Genomic DNA, 7,936 nt, shown 5'->3' with positions numbered 1-7,936 from the left:
TTTAGGTTAGACATCAGAAGGCGCTATTTCACGGTCAGGGAAGCTAGGGTCTGGAACCAACTTCCAAGGGAGGTGGTGCAGGCTCCTACCCTGGGGGTTTTTAAGAAGAGGTTAGATGAACACCTTGCTGGGGTCGTTTGACCCCAGTACTCTTTCCTGCCATGGCAGGGGGTCGGACTAGATGATCTGCTAAGGTGCCTTCCGACCCTAGAAACTACGAAACTAGGAATAATGGGTGCAAACTAGTGGAGAGTAGCTACAAGTTAGACATTAGGAAGAAATAATTTACAGTAAGGGTGCCTAGAATCTGGAATGGGCTTCCAAGAGAGGTGGTACTATCACCTAACTTGGAGGTCTTTAAGAGGAGGCTAGACAGTTACTTGGCTGGGGTCATCTGACCTCAGTCCTCTTTCCTGCAAGGGGCAGGGGTTCAGACACGATGATCCTTTGTGGTCCTTTTTGACTCTATAAACTATGAATCTTGGTAAAGTCTCTTAAATGCCTGTGTATACACAGATACCCACCCCCATCCCACCGTATTTATCTGAATTCAAGATGTGGTTTCCCAAATCCAAACAACATGGGGAAAAATAAAGTCATGTCTCAGATTTGAGTACTGGCTTGGGACAGGTAGCAGCTCACCTCTAGGTTTGGCCCTGTGCTTGGACCCAAATCCAGAGTTACTTGCCCCAAGCCAGGGTGGTTCACATGGTGGGGGAGAGGGGGCTTATGGTGGGATGCGTGGATGATCACTAGTGCAGGCCCTGGAAGTGACAACCACAGAATCAACAGGTCAGGTAACAGAAAGGAACTCACTCCTACCCCAGTCCAAGGACGGGACTCTAAGAGGACAGGAAAGCCTAGGGCTTCTGATGGCAGACTTGGCTGCCTGTATACAAATGCCAGGAGCATGGGGAATAAACAGGAGGAACTGGCCCTTCTGCTAAGCAAAAATGAATACGATCTCATAAAGGTAACATAGACCTGTTGGGACTCCTCCTGTGACTGGACCACAGGTATTGTTGGTTATACCTTGTACAGGAGGGATCATGTTGCAAGGAAGGGCAGGGTTGTAGCTCTCTCTCTGAAGGAGCAGTACACTTCCCTACAAGAGGAGATTGGCACCCAAGGAGGGTGACTTGAGACCCTGTGGGTTAGAAACTGGGGAGAATGTGGTGAAGGGGATATAACCGTAGAAGTATATTACAGACCTCCTAACCAGGACCACGAATTCACTAGGGAACTGGCAGAGGCTGCACACTCGTGGTGTATGGTCGTCATGGGTAACTCCAACCACCTCGACATCTCATGGGAAGAGCATTAGCCAAATCTGATCAGTTGCGAAGTTGCTTCACTTGTATTGATGAGCTCTATTTGACTCAAGAGGTCTATGGGCTGACAAGAGGTAAGGCACTGCTGAGTCTGGTACTGGCCAAAGGGGATGACTTAGTTAGTGACCTGAGGATCAAAGGGAAGCTTGGTGACAGTGACCATAAGTTGATCACTTTCTCTATCCATCACAAACCTGGCAAATCAGTCAGAAAAGGAGAAATCCTTGACTTTAGGGAAGTTAAATTTCACAAGCTCAGGAAGTTGGTTGTTGAGCCCCTCAGAGACCATGATCTTACAGAGAGGGGAGTCCAATATGAGTGGTTGCTCCTTAAGGACGTGATCCTAAAAGCACAAGGGAAGTTCATTCTAGCCCATAGGAAAGATAGCAAAAGGGCTGAGAGACCCCCTTGGCTCAGTAGGGAACTCATGGACCTCCTGAATGTGAAAAGAGAAAATTATAGGGGATGGAAGTGGGGAACTACCACGAAGGAGGATTATGCAGCACTGACCCGCACCCGTAGGGAGTGGAGCAGAAAAGCCAGGGCTGAAACAAAACTCAAACTGGCTACAAGAATCAAGGACAGTAAAAGGTCCTTCTTCAAATACATGGGAAGTTGGAACAAAAAAACCCAAGGGCAACACTGGACCCTTGCTAAACCAAAAATGGGGCAGATAACAACTGACACCCAGGAAAAAGCTAATCTCCTCAACAATTACTTTTCTTTGGTTTTCCACCAGCCCAAGGGAAACGCTCTGCCTGACAGGATGCAGGAATACCAGGGTAAGGATGATCATACGCCTATAACTGGCAAAGATATTGTGAGGGAACAGCTTGAGAGGCTGGACATCTGCAAGTCAGCTGGCCCGGATGGAATGCACTCAAGAGTGCTAAAAGAGTTGGCTGATATCACAGCACAACCAATGGCAAGGATATTTGAGAACTTGTGGTGCTTGGGAAAGGTTCCTGAAAATTGAAAGAGGGCCAAATGTAGTGCCTATCTTCAAGAAAAGAAGGAAGGAAGATGCAGGGAATTACAGGCCAATCCGTTTGACCTCAATCCCTGGAAAGCTCTTGGGGGGGTGGGGCGTGGAAAATCAAAGAAACCATCAACAGCATGCTAACAGAAGACAATGTTCTAAGAGATAGTCAACATGGCTTTGCTGCAGGTAGGTCTTGCCTGACCAATGTCATTTCCTTCTATGACCAGGTGATACATCACCTGGACAAAACAGAAGAGGTTGATGTCATATATTTAGATTTCAGAAAAGCCTTTAACTTCATCTGCCACAATGTCCTCATGGTAAAATTGGGGAACTGCAACCTTGACAACTTTATGGTCTGATGGCTGGGGAACTGGCTCTGCAGTTGGACCCAGAGCGACAGTCGATGAAACAGAGTCAACATGGCACATAGACTAGTACTCTTTAATATATTCATAAATGATCCAGATTGAGGTGTCAGAAGCAGACTGGCTAAGTTCATGGATGACACCAAATTATGGGCAAGTGTGGTCACACTAGAGGATAGGCTGGCAATTCAGGCTGACCTGGACAGGCTTGCAAGGTTGGCAGATCAAAACCTGAGGACATTCAACAGAGAAATAAAAGGTGCTCTTCCTTGGGAGAAAAAAAAACTGACATCATACTTATAGGCTTGGCAGTTCTGTACTCACTAACACCATGACCAAAAGAGACTCGGGGGATGAACATGAGCTACCAATGAGATGCTGCAGCCGGCAAATCAAATAAAAATCTGGCTTGCATCTACTGATGCATCTCAAGCAAGACCCAAGAAGTCATCCTCTTGCTTTACTTGGCCTTGGTGAGGCCACAGCTGGAGTACTGCATCCAATTCTGGGCTGCACACTTTAGAAAGAACGTGGAGAAGCTTGAGAGTCCAGAGGAGAGCCACGTGCATGATTACAGGTCACGAGAGCAGGCCTTATGAGGAGAGGCCAAGAAGCATGGGACCGTTCAGCCTGGAGAAGTGAAGGTTTGGGGTGACTTGGTGGTAGCCTATAAGTATATAAGGGGTGCGCATTAGGAACTGAGAGAATATCTGTTCACTAGGGCACCCCAAGGGAAGATATAATGGCCCAAACTACTAGAAGACCATTTTAGACTGGACACAAGGAAAAACTTCTTCACCATCTGAGTCTCCAGTCTGGAATACACTCCCTCCAGAAATGGTGCAAGCACCTACTCTGGATACCTTTAAGAAACACGTGGATGCTTATTTTGCTGGGGTCATCTGACCCCAGCTGTCTTCCTGCCCCTTGGGCAGGGAGCTGGATCTAATGATCTTGTGAGGTCTCTTCTAGCCCTAATGCCTATGAAAAGTATCTATGGTAGGAAAACATGGGGGAGACCATGTCATGGAGAGGGAGGAGCCGCACTGGGAAGTCTGTGTGGGAAGACTGCACAGCCTGTTTCCTGCCCAGGGCACCACCTCCTTATGTCCCTTCTCCTTCTTCACTTACCTTCTGCTCTGTTTCTGTCCCATCCAGCCCACAACTCCTTCTGCCCAGCTGGGCAGGGCTAGGCCAGGATTACTGCCGCTGTCTACCCTGGAGCAAAAGCTGAGCACAGCAGCAGAATGTAAGTGGCAGGCAATCAGCAAGGGGTAGGGGGCAGCTAGGAACGGTGGCAGGCATAGGCATGAGGTAGGGGGCAGGTTACAAGTCGGTGCTGAGCGCAAGAAAAGTAGCATAGGTCAGGTACAGGTGTGTGGGAAGGGGCCAGGTAGCACAGGGGCAGGTGGCAGGAGGGTAGGCATAGGCAGGACGAGACAAGTGGCAGTGGGGTAGACACAAGTTGGAGGGGCAAACATTGGTACTGGAGGAGGGGCAAGGGGTGGCATTCTGGCACCTCTCTTCCCACTGCAGCTTTACACCTCACAGTGGTGTAGGAGCAGGGGACAAATTTAAGACAACCTTCCACTAATTAGATTCTATACCTAGTGGAAAATTATAACAAATTTATAGATTTCCCATGTATAGAATCCAATTATTGAGGAGGGTCATTTTAAATTCAAGTAGTCTTGGAAACAGGTAAGCATGATAAATGTCTGATGACAGCACTCTTTGTTCTGCATTTTGTGTGTGTCTGGTGTGGCACTGGAAATTATTGAAAAAATATTCAGACTCTTTAACCTCCTCAAGGATTGGTTTTCATGACTTGTTCTGCACATTGCTTAATATATCCAGTTTTGCTCTGAGCTCTCTGATGCTGTACCTTTTGACATGGTCAACCAAATCAGATCATACTTAGGTAACAACTAAATAATACTGCCACTGGATTTATCAACAAACTAGAAACTTCTGCCAGAGAAAAATAGCCTTGTTCTGCAAAAATCAAACAACACCTAAAATATATATGTTTTAGTATTTTCTTCTACGTTTCCCCACATGCAAAAGTTCTCAAACAATGAGTGAAAGGTTTAATCACCTGTTAATCTTTTTGCCATCATGCATTTCAAATAATTTTTTTTTGTATATATTTTTTTCAAATTCAGGAATTAGTTTATACAGCTGGTGTCAGTTGTATTTACAGTCCATCTGGCTGACTTGGCCAAGTTTGGTAGAACACCCGAGTTGTTGCATCCTGGGCCAAAGTTGAACATGAAATGCAACAAACAATTAAGGAACACAAAACAGTTCTCATCATTCTCAAGATGCACATCACCTACGTCAGAACTACCATCCATCTTTCAGATTCAAAAGGCTTCCAATTTTCTACTTTATTTAAATAAATTTACAAGAGGTATGCCTGATTCACTATTCCTTGGAAGTGGCCTACTGCCCAAAACTGGTTTTCTTCCAAAGCATTCTGAAGTTCATTTTTGCCTGCTTCTCCTGTGCATCTTCTTTCTGCTTTTCTTTTTTGTGGCACCAGACTTGTGCATCCATGCACACACATACACTTCATAATTAATTCAGTATACAAAGCTAAGAGAACTTCCATGCAAGGTAGTCAGCATCATGGAAATTTCTCTATACCTGAACCAAGGGGTGGGCACCTGAAGCTAACTCTGTGCCCTCCTGACTCCTCTGGAGGTCACTTGCTTCCTGCTCTTTCCTGGCGCAGCAAGCAGGGGCGGCTGCAGATGCTGCCACCACGATGCAGCCCCAACAGGCAAGCCTGGAGCCAGCACGGGGCCCAGGCTGGCAGTGGGGGCACATTACAAGTCAGTACTGAGCACAGGAAAAGTAGTCTGTGGCCGGCGCCCTGCGCTGCAGCTGCTTGCAGCCCACCTGGGGCTGCCTGTGCCTGTTCAGGACAGCCTTGCACAGGCTGCAAGCGGCTGCACCAGGGAGTGCCAGCCATGGGGCAGGGCTGCTTTTCCCTGGGCTCCTTCCCTGCCCAGGGTCCTCCCCTCCCCTTCCCCCCCACTTACCTGAGTTTCCAGCACAGCACAGCCACAAGGTCCCTGCTGGGGCTTCTGGCTGGGGCAGGGGCTGGGCAGGCCCTGCTGTTGCAGGAGCTTGTTGGGCTTCCCTGGGGTCCTACTGCCCCTGGTTCCTGTCATTTTTGACAGGAACCAAAGACAGATGAATATTAATTTTCTAAATTTTTTAGGGGCCCCAGGGGCTGGATAGAATGGCCTTGCAGGTCAGATTTGGCCCACAGGCCCACCCCTGTTCCAGGACCACCCCAAATATAGGAAGAGTCTGCTGCAGGGATCTCAGTACTTCAAAACTGTATGACGACAAATGGGAGATAAAAAAAGCGGGAATGGGAGAAACAGCATGTTGTGGACCGAATAAAGAAACTGAAGCCACACACCCCACACAGAAACATGCCTGAGTTGCAGCAGAGTCTGTCAATCCCAGATTGGCCTTGTCAGCCATCTTCAGGCCCATAGATAAGATAATTATGGAAGACCATCATCTTCAGCTGTGAAGGATTGCCAAAGAACATACTAATAAACCTTTGTAGTTTAGGCAAGGCCCTGGCGTGCTGACAATTATACTGCCACATGGCATTTTACTGGTATAATGTATCTTGCTTCATTAACTCAGAATAATTTATGTCATTATAAGCTCTCTTACACTAAAGAAGCTAGGTCTACACTGTGGTGGGTTAAATCAGCAAAATGTAAGTAAAGAAAGGAGCTCTCAACTCCAGAATACTAAACAAGTCATGGGAAGCTCCCCCTTTCAAAACTATTCAAAACCCATGAAAATAAATCTCAGAATTTGGTTTTAGTATGGTACTTCAGAAAAATATTTCTAAGTTTTACTTACCAAGATAGGGCTTACTTTATGACTTTGTTTAAGTTATGTTGTTCATGTGCATGTAGATAATCAGAGTTTACCCATTCGTTTACTCTGACTGGTAAAAGTATTTTACCACATGATTGGCATGATAACAGTACTATAAACTGTACTTATTTAAAGTAATAAATATTTGTACCAATTAAATTTAGGCTTCTTTGACAAAGATGGGATCATGGTTAATGCTTGTTGCACAACTTTTGTTAAACGAATAGCCAACTAGGAGGGAAAAGGTGAATGGCTGCAATTATCTTGAGGACAGTTTGAGAATGAAAATCAGGACAGTTACAGAAGCCCGTATTTCTTTATATTGGTAGAGCCATCTCCTTCCAACCTACATGGAGCTCACTGAAAATGATTACTTAGAAGCAGTTTCTGATCCACAGTCTTGTTCTCATGTTACTGTATTTAGAAGATAAGTATTCCTAATAGAACATTTCTCATTTCCTGGGACACTGGCCTCCAGGCACTTTGAGAGATTGATTCTTCTGGCGTAAAATCTACTACATAAAAGGATTAAAAAAACCAAAACAGGCAAGTTTATGAATAACATTGTGTTTTAAAAACAGATGTTTGTAATGGAAGGCATTTTAAAACACTAGAAATTAAAAAAACCTCATTAAGAAAAGTTATTACTAAATTAAGTATACAGGAAATTATGTTTACCCTAAGACTACTTTGATGACAAAGGTTGAGTGTTTCCTAATACCAGTGAACAGCTGCACAGAGCATTATGTTTTTGAACGGTTCATAAATATATCAATAGCAATATATTTTCTGGAGATAGCAGTAAGCAGAAACTCTTCAGTGGCCAAAACATAAAAATATCTTGTCCTTAGCTATAGCACTTTTTCAAATGTAGTATTTAAAATGGCTACCTAGGTTTTTTTTACTTGCACACAGTTCTCAAAGTCCAGTTAAAGTCAATATGGCTGCATTGCCATCTCATTTCCACTAATTTTGTAATGAATTTATAAAAAGTTTTTAAATGGACTATCAAAATAATTTAGTTAATAATAATAGCTTTATGTCTCTCAAGAGTCAGTTGCTTAGTGAAGAAAACTGAGAAATAAATTCTATGCAGTGATCACCCCTCTACTCGCATACCTTCTCGAAGTTGCATAATCTACCTTTTCAATTATCATGATTAAGTACAGGATTAACAGTAAAGCAGTATGATTTTGGCTAACTAGGAGACATGCATATATGTTCTCTCGCATGTACAAAAACTCCAGAAATTTCTAAGGTTTTAGCAAAACACTACAACATCATCACAGAACAGATTTAGTAAAAGGAAACCAATACCCGGGGGGGGGGGGGGGGGGGGG

General features: G+C 44.7%; 1 protein-coding gene across 5 annotated transcripts in view; it reads right to left on the bottom strand.

Annotated features, from left to right (window-relative positions):
- TMTC3 (transmembrane and tetratricopeptide repeat containing 3) overlaps positions 1 to 7,936 on the bottom strand; it is a 73,887-nt gene that overhangs the window by 28,067 nt on the left and 37,884 nt on the right. The gene's annotated exons all lie outside the window — the stretch shown is intronic.

Source organism: Gavialis gangeticus, unplaced genomic scaffold, assembly GCF_001723915.1.
Source record: "Gavialis gangeticus isolate Ggan-Ray unplaced genomic scaffold, GavGan_comp1, whole genome shotgun sequence".
NCBI lineage: Eukaryota > Metazoa > Chordata > Crocodylia > Gavialidae > Gavialis > Gavialis gangeticus.
This window is presented reverse-complemented; position numbering and strand designations above follow the sequence as displayed.